Raw genomic sequence first — 14,656 nt, forward strand, 5'->3', positions numbered from 1 at the left:
TTGTGTATTTTAATCAAACAATGTGGGAACTTTGTCAATGGTTTGATATTTCAGAATACATGCCTGGTAGTTGCATTTTCCTCTTAGATTTTGTCCATGATTCCATATCCCTCTAGAAGAGAAGACTGTTGGAAAATTTTGTAACCTCTAGTTTTCCATATCTCATTGATGCATTATGTTGAATAGGTTAATGACTCTATGTATACTTTTACTTCATCCATTCAACATTTGCATATATATTGATAATTCTATAACATCATAAACCACCACAATGCCTTTGATTGTAAATACTAGACTGTCATTGTGTTTGGTATGATATATTGTATTTCATAATACTCTTATTTTAACAATCATAGTGGCAGCCACCAAAATCCTTGGCATTAGTTAGGTGTGTTTCTTAAGGTTGTTTTTTTTTTGATATCTCTTACTTTGTTTGAGAATTTCATGGTGCAAAAACCATTACTATTTTGATGTATGATTCGTTATTGTACTCTAGTTTTTTTGTAATCACACTTACTTTTTTTTAGGTTCTTAGTTATTGTAGTGCATCATTAATTATTGATTAGTATTGATTAATTCAAGAAATAACAACAATCTTGTAATTTTCTAAGAGATCCTTAAGGGAAATGCCTTTTGGCAAATAGATTTAATGTACACATTTCCTTGTCTATTCTTTTAATGCAGGGGACCCTAGATCACTATTAACATTAGCCATATGCACATATGGCTCTAAGGTTTCCCAGGTCAGTATTAGCATTAGCCATATGCTAAGATGGCTCTAAGGTTCATATTCATAGCTTTCTTCTTTTGACAAAGATATATTGTGCATTCTTTTTTTGGCCATAGTATATCTTAAGTACTCTCTTGTTAGCCAATAAATATTCTTTGTAGGCATATATCAATCACATAAGAAAAGGGTTTAACTTCCCATGACATTCTCATATCATTCTCTTAACATCTAGGAAATTAGGGGTCTACCATATCTATTGGACTTCATCAAAAGCCTATTCCCAAATCCTTCACCTCTATCATTTTGTAATGGTTCCATGCTTTATTTTCCAAGTTGTCAAATATTTGTACGCATGCCTGAGAAGATTCATCTTTATCAACTGCATTTTTAAGTCACTATTTACACCATCTCACTTATCTTTGCCTTAGTTGTTGGAGTACTTCACCTTGTTGCAAGTGTTAATTTTTGTAGTCTTTGTGTTGGGAGGGATTTTTCACATCACACCATTACATATACCACCACTATTTTAGGTGATCTGTAAGTAACATTATGAGTGGTGGTAGACACCAAAGATGTTTGATGCCTCATGGATGTTAGGGAATCTTAAATGTCATTCCACTCATTCAATGGAAAATACCTTGAATTTTTCATAGCCCTTACCCTTATATTTAAACATTGATTGCTTAAATCATGGAAAATTCATGTGACACAAATCAAGCTAGCATCTCAATAAATTTTCTTCCTACTGGCTTTTTTCCATAGAGATAACCAAACTACCAGGACTCAGACTCTCAACTCCTAGTAAAAATTACCAACAGAAAGAAAAAGGAGAAGAACTCAAAAATTATGTCTAATTGATTATCATATGTGATCTTTGTATTAATGCCTTGAAGTTCACCTAGTAGGCTTGCACCCAAGTTTTTCTTAGCCCAAGATTTTTTGACCTTGATTGTGACAAATCAATTAGGCAGAGTGCACAACAAGATGCTCATTTTTCTATCTAAAAATAGAATGAATATTGGATCTATAAGGAGGGTGCTACAAATAAGTAACCTTCACTACCAAAAGCCATCACATTATTCTTGAAGAAAAAGACAAATTGGGGACTCAATTTCCTTTAATCTCCTTAGCCTTTCCATGCCAATACAATATGCTTTAATCCTATTCATGCCTCACCTTGCTAATTAACAATCTAGTTTGGAATTAAATTCAAATTTAAATGTAGAAGTGAAATTTTAAAAACCTTTTATATTAATTAAGTTTCAGATTTTTATTAGATGAGAGGGCTATGCCAATGGTTTTCAAGGAGCCATAGTTCTTCTAGACATATCCTAGTATCTATAACCATGTTTAGAACAAGACAAGTAGCATCCCAAATGAGGAATCACAACATCCTAAATGCTTTTATTTTCTATTGAGTTTGTCATCTTATTGATCTCATAGAACTAATTTTAAAAATCAATCATATTGAGTTGTTGTAGAAAGGATATAAGCATATCTTGATACCCTATATGCTTCTTAATTTGGAGAGAATCTCTTGATCATGGTTTATCGAAATGGCTTGAGTCTCTTTGGTTTATTTGCTTTGAAAATAAATTTATATCGTCAGTTGTATTCCTTGGATCAATCCTCTACTCTCTTATTCATAGTTATTGCTAAAGTTACAATCCTCAAACTTATTTCCTTGCTCATTTATGATAGTAGTACTAAGTCTATCCATACATAGATTCCATTTGGATGTGAAATATTGTTGACATGGATATTTCAAATTATAATTTTCAACTTAGATTTACGATTTTCCTATGTTCTAATTCAATGCAAATCATAGTAGATTACTTTAGAAGCATGATTATTTTAAGCGACTAAGTATTTTTATTGAAGTTTGATCTTTGAAGAATGGTTCTAAAATTCCCTATTAAAACTACATAATTGAAGATACAAACATGTAAATAGTAAAAAATATGTATAGTCTCTCTCTTTTACAAGTTGGCACTTAAATTGAATAGTTCAATGCATACTACTTCTATTTTGGTACCAAACTATGTATAAGAACTATGCAATTTATAGTAGAATACATAGAACTATGAAATTTACATATAAAATTTGTATAGTTCTATGTATGCTACTTAAATACAAAATCTGTATTCTTTACTACTTCTATGTATACTACTGATCCATAAGCCATACATTTTTGGTGGTGGATCAAGCACTTAATCTATCAAGTAAACTGTCTACACCTTCACCTCTACTACCTGCTATGTATTCAATAGCTACCAAGTCACCCAATTTAAAGTGTGAATGAAATGTTTCTAATAGTGCATGATATTTGCAACATTTAGAAACAAGGCATGCCAAAGAACCAAGATGTAGGCGTACAAAAATCCTAACTGAGAAACCATGTATATGATAATGATCATTTAGCCTCTTCTAAAGCTTCTTCTTCCTTGCATTGCATACACAACTCCAATCAAACTCACAAAAGATGGGGACTATAGCCCTTGTTGTTTTTGATACTTAACATTGTTTGAATATGTGTTGGTGAAAAATTAAAGAATTGAGTTATTAGTAATATGAAATACAAACTAACCAAGTGTTACATGAGTTTGGTTATGTGTAAACTATTTTATCGATTAATGTATATGGAAGAAATTTGTTGCACAAACTAGGGAATCCTTAGGGTAAATTAGTCAAGATTTGAATTGCAATCTTTGTGACATTGACAACTATTCTTGACTTCCCAAAGTTGTTCTTGGAATTGTTTTAATTACATTCCTAAAAGAATTGTGTTTAGCCTCTTAAGAGTAAGATTGTTGATAAAAATTATAGCATTATGGAGGCAAGTTTTGTGGCTCATGACATTTCTTTTGTGGATTGAGTGAGACTTTGATTTTTTGAACTCTTCTCCACATGAATAATCCATTCTAGGCTCCATTAAGTTATAGTAGTGCTTACATTTCCCTACAAAATAGTCTATCATAGTAGAAAAATAATAGTCACCCAATAGAAAACACTACTATCACATGAATTGTTCCAAACTTTAGTTCTCTATTTCTAAAAATTTATTCACACACACAAAGCATATCCTTAGAAAAATAAGTGATTTACACTTGACAAGAAATGCATCATATTCAAAGGAAATGTTTCATCCCATCTTTAGAGAAAATAATCCTAGCCTCCCTAGGAGTGACTTACACAAAATTTTAAAGATACCTGTTCATTTCTTCTGTACATATTATGTTTTCACTTTATGTTCATCCAGTCCAACAAAAAAAATTATGTGGTAGAAATTAGTATTTCATTTTTTATTTTGACACACACACACACACACACACACATATATGTATATGTATATATGAATATGTATATATATGTATATATGTATATGTATATATATATGGGTGTGTGTATATATATATGTATATATATATGTATGTATATATATATGTATATATATGTATGTATGTATATATATGTATGTATATATATATGTATATATCTATGTATATATATGTATGTATATATATACATATATGTACATGTATATATACATATATGTACATATATATATATATACATATATGTACATATATGTATATATGAAATGTCCCTTTTCTGATTTTATATGATATTTCAAGCCTCTAATCAGATCTTTAAGATCAAACAACGAATCTTTCAAAGATCCACCAATTTCTCAATAAACCCGAAATCGGGTATGCCAGAAATAGTGCCAAAAACTTCACAGCTTCACATATTAGTAGTAAATATGAAAGTGGACATTTTTATAAAAATTTCAGCAGCATAACAGCCTACAAAATGACATTTTCATATCTATATAACTGATGCATCTGATGCAGGAGCATCTTGCATGGGAAATTTAAATTATTAGAAAAATAATAATAATAATTGTGGAGGAGAGAGAAAGTGACAAAAATGGAAGGAAAATAATAAAAAATAGAAAAATAGGAAAAATGGAGAAAAGAGGAATTTCTATTTTCAAGGTGCATGGGTGGCATAAATAGAAAATAATAAAAATAGTTGTCATTCCATTAATCGAGGTGTGTAGGTGGCATTTTAGAAGTTTGTGGAAAGATCCTTAAATCATGTATTTAATATTTGTTGGGTGCTTAGTTGTATTTGGGTGGGAATTTAATATTTATTTAAAGGTAGTTGTATTTACCTTTTATCCCACATTGGTTGTGTTTGTAATGTCTTGGGTTAGAAGTGCCTATTTAAGAAAGGCTTATTATCATTTGTAATCAAGTTGGAGAAATAGAAGCTTTTCAAGTAGAAGCTCTTTGTATGTAATCTCTTGTAAGGAAGTTCAAGAAATGGAAGCTCTTCTAAAGGAATTTTGAGAAATAGAAGTTCTTGAGTTGTAAGCTCTTCAAGTAGAAGCTCTTCGAATGTAATCTCTTTTAAGGAAGCTTGAGAAGTAGAAGTTTGGAGAAGTAGAAGCTCTTAGTGAGCAAATATCTCTTATATTGTAGGAATTTGGAGTCCTTTCATTTGGAGGATATTGTAATGAATTTCAAGTATTAATGGAATTTTTATGAAGTATTTTGTCATCTCTCTTGTCTCCATCTTGTTGTAATATTGTTTGTGAGTTGGCATGGGTGGTGTGGCCCATCATCAATAACATTTACACAACACCTCCCAAATGGAGGATAAAAACAATGCTCATCGGGCTCCCGAAAACAACATAGAATAGCCCGAAAACACCACAAAAATACTAATAATCTATCACAGAAGTATAATCATGACCAAATACATATGTTCAGCTCTATTTTAACATCTAAAAGTCTGAAATACAGTAGCAACCCAAACTGATATGAAATACTCAACTGCAAACACCAAACTCTTACAAAAAACACACTCGAAAAACCACAAATCTGCATTGTTCAGCACAAAGGAAAACTCTGCATGAGCATGCACATGGAATGGCTTCAAACTCCCATCCTTATCCTTCCTAGAAACCTACAAACTCCCATTCTTGGGTCTCCTTCTCCATAGGTTTGGCAGCCTCTGAAGAATAACAAAGAAATGAGCAAAAATTAAGTTCTTGAATCAGCCCAAAATGCCTCCAAACCCCTTAAAAGAGGGCATAAACCTAATTCGCATCCAAGAGGGGTTAATAAAACATATTTTAATAATAATCTTCATTTATTAGTCCAATATCTTCCAAAGATTATCCCCTTTTTCCAAAACTTCACCTTTTTGGGCCTGCTTGCCTTAGCAAAGATTATTATTTTTAATTATTTGAAAAGGGGACATGACAATTCCTCCCCTTCCAAATATTTCTTGTCCTCAAGAAATGGCTAAACAATAAACCAATCGATCCACCTAGATCCCAAATGTAGTCATGAACTATACTATTGTTAATTAACACAGGCTTCTGCAATATCCTCTACAATATAACCAAGAGGAATCTATAATCAAACTGACAATTACAACTCAACCAAACTCCAAAGTCACAACTTCTACAGTAAAAAACCCACAAGACACAAACTCTTAGAACATCAAAACCCAAGTAAAGTGGACAAATCAAACTGCCAACATAGTAAATACCATCAATGCATCCCACTGGCCTATATGGAATGTACAATCCAACTCTGCAACAATGGTGAATGCTCCTGAATGAAACTATACCAAGTATAGAGAATCCACACACTATACAACTCCTGCACTCAACACAACTCTACAAATCACTAGCCACTATCTCATAACCATGACTCCCATGCACCCCTGATGGTGAAAATCCATCACAAGATAAACAACAAGAAATGGAACCCAATCCAAGTTTTTCGACCATCAACTCCTTAGCACAATGATCAAATGCTAATTGATGTACATACCCTGCAATATAATGTTGATAAAAAAAACCAACCACAGTCAACAGCACACCATGAACAAGTGATACAACCCACTGTGACTGATCACCAACTAAGTCAGGAGATGTTATAGCTAAAGGAGTAGAATCAATAACAACACCCATTGAAGCATCACTCCAAAACTCTTTCTCTAAGTCATGTATTATCAAGCTGTCAACTATAGGACCTATCGCCATGTCGTGCCCATCACAACTCTCATCTTGATGCATCAAACTATCCCATAACTAATGATAAGCACTAGGAACCAAAGTACATCTCTTTATAATCATCTCATCAACATGGTCATCAAAGGTGAATTGATGAGCATACCTCACAATGTAATGTCGATAGAATGCACCAATCTCAGTCAGTGGCTTAGATTGCAATCTAGATGTAACTAACTGCAATTGATCACTAACCAAGTTGGAACTAACTACTACCTCTAAAGACATCGCCAAGGGAGTAGTATTACTAGCAGGAACCATGCCAACTGTCAGCTCACCAACATCACACATGGTCTTTGATACATCATCTCTAGTCTTCATGCCATTAGTACTAGAGGTCACCACCATGTCAAGCATACCACAACAATCTGTTGTAGCACCCAACTCAACTGAACCTAACTCTAATGGGGACAAACTCGATATGCCAATGTTAGTATCAAGGATGGATGCATCCCCATCTCCACTGTCTTTGACAATCTCAACCATGGACATCCTCGGATAACCAAACACTATAGCTTGTGACTGTATAGAATCTGGTAAAGATTGTAGTTGCTCTAACTCCATGGTGACCTTAGCCAAATGAAACTGTGACTCCTTGAAAGCCAACTATGTACTCTCAAGAATCTCAGAAGTCACCTCAAGCTGCTAAGTAAGCTCACTCACCTCATCTTCCTTGGCCAACAATGCATCATATGATGTACTGCCCCACTCCATAAGATAATCTCTATCAGCTACTAACTGCATATAATCCTATCTCATAATTTGGATAGCCTTCCATAAAGAGTGGAACTCTGTCAAAGAACGATAACTACCTCCCTGCTCATCACTAGTAGGAGAACCCCATCCATAAAATGCTAACAACTGATGAGTAGCATCAAAATGCTGGCCAGCGATAGCAATGTCTCGTTCACTAACTCTCAACTGATTAGACACATGATGGCACTAGCTAGACTATCTCCTACAAACCTCTTTTGATGCACTATTTAAACGAGTATCCTCAAAGTTACTAGTCTCTAGAGTATTACCATCCATATCCTGTGAATCAACTCCAAAGCTCATATCAACATATGGAGTATCAAAAACTATAGCACTGATGTCTAACTCCTCTGTACCAAAAGAAACTACCAAGGAAACTAAGTCTTCAAAACTACCCACTGCATCCTCCTAGATGTCATCAATGCCAATATGATCCTGGGACTCATCTATACACACTGCCAAATATGAAAGATCATCAACACATTTCAGAAAGTATGGTCAACTGGATATATGAACAAACCCCAACACTGATGTATAAAAACTAATACCAGCATCGGACAAGCTACTAGCACAAGAAAAGACAATATTGTGCAATTTTCTAATCAAATCTATGATAGAACCCAAACAAACACTGCTACCAAAAAGTGTTAAAGATCTCCAGTCAACTGAATCCCAAACACCAATATAACAATCTCGAGTCCATATCTGTAAACTAGAATCAAGTGGTAACTCAAGAAAACTTCTCACCTAAGTAATATGACCAATACCAACTGACTCCACATACCTATCATGATGAGATAATGAAGTCACAATACTGTCTTTGTTCACTTTCAGTTGGCTGGACAAATCATGTGAAGTACTACCAGCCTCAACCTCATGTGTCGAAGCATCTAACTATGTCTGGTACTCTTTCTCAGCAAAGTCATGAATGCTCAATGTCTGCTCATCTCTACCAGGTATCTCACCATCATGCACAACAACATCCTCATAATCATCATCTGAACCCACTACGCTGTAGTCACTACCTATTGTAACTATACCATCTCAAATACTTGTGACATCACCCTTTGTTGACCTGTATACAATTGTCTCAATTTGAGTACCAAGTTGACCATTACTATCAATCTGTGTAATATCCTTTCTCACTACCTCCTATGGTGGAGTAGAATTTGAGACCTCATCCTTGCTTTAAGCTAGTTTCTCAAACTCCTCATGCAAGTTCTTCATAATTGTGTCATCTACCCTGTGAGAAAATCTTCCAAATAGAAATCCAGTCAACTTATCCACCTTAGCTAGATTGGAAAACATGTCATTCATTATATGGTGGTGCTCAACCAATTGTTCAGACATGTCATGGCTTATTTTCCTAAGTTTATCTCGAATGTCTAAATAACCATCCTTTCTATTGTTCTGACTTTGGATATCAATTGTCCAAGATCATGTCCTCTGAGACTCTGTACTATACCTGTCCATTTTGGATAAATTAGAGTGTAACCCCAATAGGTTATAACTTCTTCAAACACCAAGAACTAACATGAAATTGATTAGAAGTAGCATGCAACCATAGATTTTGACATGCAGCTGATTAGAAGCAACATGCAACCACCAAATTCACTAAGAACTAACATGCAAATGATTAGAATTAGCATGCAACCATAGATTTTGACTTGCAGCTGATTAGAAGCAACATGCAACCACCAAATTCACCAAGAACTAACATGCAAATGATTAGAAGTAGCAAGCAACCATAAATTTTGACATGCACGATTTGGGTAGTTGTTAAAACTGACATGCAAGCTTCTACAAACCCTCAAGCTGGCAAGATCATAGCTCTGATACCACTAAAATGTCCCTTTTCTGATTTTATATGATATTTCAAGCCTCTAATCAGATCTTTAAGATCAAACAACCAATCTTTCAAAGATCCACCAATTTCTCAATAAACCACAAATCGGGTATGCCGGAAATAGTGCCAAAAACTTCACAGCTTCACATATTATTAGTAAATTTGAAAGTGGACATTTTTATAGAAATTTCAGCAGCATAACAGCCTAAAAAATGAAATTTTCAGATCTATATAACATTTACACAACAGCTTCCAAACGAAGGATAAAAACAATGCTCATCGGGCTCCTGAAAACAACATAGAATAGCCCAAAAACACCACAAAAACACTAATAATCTATCACAAAAGTATAATCATGACCAAATACATATATTAAGCTCTATTTTAACATCTAAAAGTATGAAATACAGCAGAAACCCAAACTGATATGAAATACTCAACCGGAAACACCAAACTCTTACAAAAAACACACCCGAAAAACCACAAATCTGCACTGTTCAACACAAAGGAAAACTCTGAATGAGCATGCAAATGGAATGACCTCAAACTCCCATCCTTATCCTTCCTAGAAACTTACAAACTTCCATTCTTGGATCTCCTTATCCATGGGTTTGGCAGCCTCTGAAGAATAACAAAGAAATGAGCAAAAATCAAGTTCTGGAATCAGCCCAAAATGCCTCCAAACCCCTTAAAAGAGGGCATAAACCTAACTCACGTCCAAGAGGGGTTAATAAAACATATTTTAATAATAATCTTCATTTATTAGTCCAGTAGCTTCCAAAGATTATCCCCTTTTTCCAAAACTTCACCTTTTTGGGCCTGCCTGCCTTAGCAAAGATTATTATTTTTAATTATTTGAAAACGGGACATGACAATATACATATATCTACATATATATATATATATACATATATATATATATATATATATATACATATACATATATATACATATATATGTATATATATATATATATATATACATACATATATATATATGTATATATATATATGTATATATATATATATGTATATATATATATGTATGTATATATATATGTATATATATATACATATATATGTATATATATGTATATGTATATACATATATATATATATATATATACATATATATATATACATATATATATATGTATGTATATATATATATATATATATATATATACATATGTATGTACATATATATATATGTATATATATATATACATATATATATATATATGTATGTATATATATATATACATATATATATATATATGTATGTATATATATATATATATGTATATATATATATATATATATATGTATGTATATATATATATATATGTATATATATATATATATATATATGTATATATATATATGTATATATATATATATATATGTATATATATATATATATATATATATATGTATATATATATATATATATATATGTATATATATATATACATATATATATATACATACATATATATATATATACATACATATATATATATATATATACATATATATATATATATATATATATGACAAATAATAGACTTACATGTGAAGTGAAAGAAACCATGGCTGCATCAAATGCTCCATATGTAGTGTGTCTGCCTAGAGTTATAGCACTATTTTATAGAAGTAGTTTATTCAACCCCTGGCCTATAAAATAAAATACAAAGAGAGAGCTCAACCAATTCAATAAAATAAAAAAACCTTAGTATTAGAGAGGATTAGAACAAGATATGATATAATGGTAAATACACATTGTAGTTTCCCCAGTAGCTTAGTAAGCATTATTTGCCACAAAAACATTTTCCTTCACTTCTGATGGTTTCATAGAACTCCATAAAGAAAACATATATATTAAAAGGATCAATTTTTATAAACATCATATATCAACATTCCTATCTTCACAGAAAGAGACAAGAAAATAGGAAACAATACAAAGGATGGCCCTTAAAGAAAGAAAGCTATTGAATAGTTACCAATTTCTTGGCAACACCATTCAGGAAATCAACCTGATTTGGTTGCAAATGCACAACACAGACCTATTCCAAAAATGAAAAAAGAAAATATAGTATAAATCATCATAGATCAGATAAGATTCTCTCTACTTTGAATTTTAAATAAACCATAATGCACAGCAACATAAATTCCATATATAGATTTGATAAGGTTATTTTCTTTTGCAAGGTCACCAAGTAGTGCAAGGGCACTTCGAAAAAAATCATTAGCCTCATCTCTAGAGCATTGTAAAATTAGATTTCATAAGTCACTCCTTGTAACCTACAAAAGGATCAATAGATTAAGACTCATGAAAACATGCTATGAGAAAATATATTACAGAATTGATCTAGTTGGACACCTCATACCAAAATCTAAATGTCTTTGACCTTTCAAATTATTAGCCACTTAATTATTCAAATAAATTAGAATCTAGTAACATAAATAGGTCATAATGAGAATAAGATGAGTGTTAAAAGGAAAGCTAAATATCTTAGACAAAACACAATAACATAAACAAAATAATTCATAAAATAAACACATGAACATTGATTGATAACACTAGACGAATGCCACCAACTATTGATATTAAGATTATAGGATTAGTAACAAAATAGATTTTTCAATTCCACTTCCAAGGCCTTCAGCAAGCCCGAAGTGAAAGTCAAGTGAGGAAACAATAAAATCCTTATCACATGGAACATTTTCCTTTAGAGGATTAACCCAAGTCTCAGAAAATGAGACAATTTTATCTATATATTTTTAGAGAAATGGTTGAGATTACATTTCTACTTTTAAGGTTTAGAAACAATTCAAACAACATTGAAATAAACAAAATTACAAAAACTAGATATGATAAGGTTGTAAAATATATTCTAAAGTTTATCAAAAACTCTTAAAATGGTGCTATAGTCAATTTTAAGTAGTGCCTCTATGGACAACCATCATTTTTAAATTGATTTCTCATAATGACTCCTACTACATGGATACACCATTTAACAAAAGCAAGCAAAACAGTGGATATTTTGAAATAAAAACTTACCTTTGCAATTTTTTGGATTTGTATCAAGTTGATACATATCATAAATACATGTTCAACATACTGAGTAAATCCAAGACCAAATTCCTACACAGTTCAAAAAAACTTGTAAAGAGCATTTATCAAACAATGTTGAAAATGCGTTTGAAATTTAAAGAATAGTAAATAAAAACTCTTCAACAAAATGATATAAGAAAAGGGTTAAGAAAGATAAAGCACATAAAATTGACCATAATAAATTACAAGGCCTTGATGAGAAATGCATAAATGAAAAGTGTGAAACTGAGTCACAGATAGTTATTTTTCTCACTTAAGACTCATTGTATATAGGAATGCATATCTTCAATTATATCATTCTCTTTAGAATGCAAATAGTAAAATGAATTTAATCAACACCATAGTTGAAAAAGAGCAATGAAAAACTTAATGTTATAAACTTTAAAGTTCGAAACCAAAATTAAAATAGTCATACAAAGCAACAACCTGAATTAGTCAGAAAAGTCAAATGATCTATGTCTAATAGTAATAGTTGATTATTGTAGTTGGCATTAATCATAGTGTACTAAAAAGTTCTATGAGATCCATAATCGCTACAAATGCTAAGAATTGTGGCTACAAAATGACATAGTAAGTGTCTACAACTTTGATTACTTTCATGTTCCAATGAAATATCTATTATCACATTAAATAGGCACTTTGCAATTATATTTGTCATTTGATTTGTAAAACCCCAAGTCTAAGAGGAAAGGTTAAAATAATAGTTTCCATAGACTACCCAACCATCTTTCTCATCAAATGCATAATAATATAAATTTAATTCAAACACTGCTCCTGCACAACTTGTCTATTCTATGAGACAAACTTTATCAATGTTCTTCACTCTGCCAAGGGTTTTATGTTCATGATTTTTCTAGTAGTCTCCAAAATCCCTATTTACATTTGACTCTTTAATGGAGTTGGTCTCATATGAAAAGGTGATGTATGTAATGCATAGTTTTATACCCTAGTAGGCAGGGTAGAGATTCCCATAATTTTGACTGCAAGAAAACTAATTGTTTTGTGATTGACTAAAGACCAAAGATATTTCTTGGCATAGAATGAGTAAGGCAAGGTTCAAAATATTTGCATAACCCTTTACGATAATTTTTCAAGGTAAACTTGATTAGATTATTTAGTGCTTTCATATTATTGTTGATTGTAATAGCATTTGTTATCACTATTTGAAGGAAGTTTTATTTAATTTCTCTGATATCCAACAAAGGAAGACTAGTGTACTAGATAAATCATTTGAGGGTGATTCACACATATCATAAATCTAGATATGTTAGTGAATGGGTAGCTTATAATGTAAGAAAAACTATGAAATGTTTGATAGGTCTTTAGTCAACATTGAGTTGTAGTTGTTAAAAATACATCATCTGAACAATAAAACAATTATTATTCCCTCCAAATTTCACTTGATACAAGTTAGACAACAAAAATGAACTCTAGGAAATGAGACACCCCTCCTTCAAATTGATGTCATCAATTAAAAAATGATTAAACCATGAAATTAAATTCTTTCAAATAAAATATAGTAATGAAATCAATCATCCTAACTACCAATGTTTCCTTAGTGAATGTTCATGGTGATTACTTCCTCAAAGAACTTAGCAAAAACTATAACCTACAACTTCATAAACTAGGGTTCTTTGCTTCCACATAAATAATTACTCAAGTTTTCATCTTTCCAACATCCCTTTGAAATTAATGAGGAGTCATGCAGAGTAAGAGATGAAATACTAACAATTGAAATCTTTATTAAAAAAATTAAATATAAGCATGGATCGGAAGGCAATGAGGGAGCTTCAATTAAATCTTATGTTTGAACTATTATTTATAGAATTTTTTTTCTAATTTAAGATTTCATGGGGACTATTTTGATATGATGGAGACAAATTGTTGATAAAACAAATCATTCCTATTTGTTTATATTGATATTTAGCATAAAAATATTTTTTTTATTCTTTTATATAAGCATAACTTAAAACAAAAGAGCCAAGATAAATTAAATAAATAGAAATTTAATTAATTTTAATCTTTTTATAACAAATCTTTTATAAAACTTGAAAATTGACACTTTAGAATTTATATGGTAAGAAAATGACTATAATTTAAATTTATTTAAATAGTT

General features: G+C 31.4%; 1 pseudogene; it reads left to right on the forward strand.

The window, feature by feature from the left end:
- LOC149545490 (protein LATERAL BRANCHING OXIDOREDUCTASE 1-like) overlaps nucleotides 1-14,656 on the forward strand; it is a 104,707-nt pseudogene that overhangs the window by 13,065 nt on the left and 76,986 nt on the right.

Source organism: Cupressus sempervirens, chromosome 7 (assembly GCF_028749045.1).
Source record: "Cupressus sempervirens isolate cs-2001-9-10 chromosome 7, ASM2874904v1, whole genome shotgun sequence".
In the NCBI taxonomy this organism is placed as follows: Eukaryota; Viridiplantae; Streptophyta; class Pinopsida; order Cupressales; family Cupressaceae; genus Cupressus; species Cupressus sempervirens.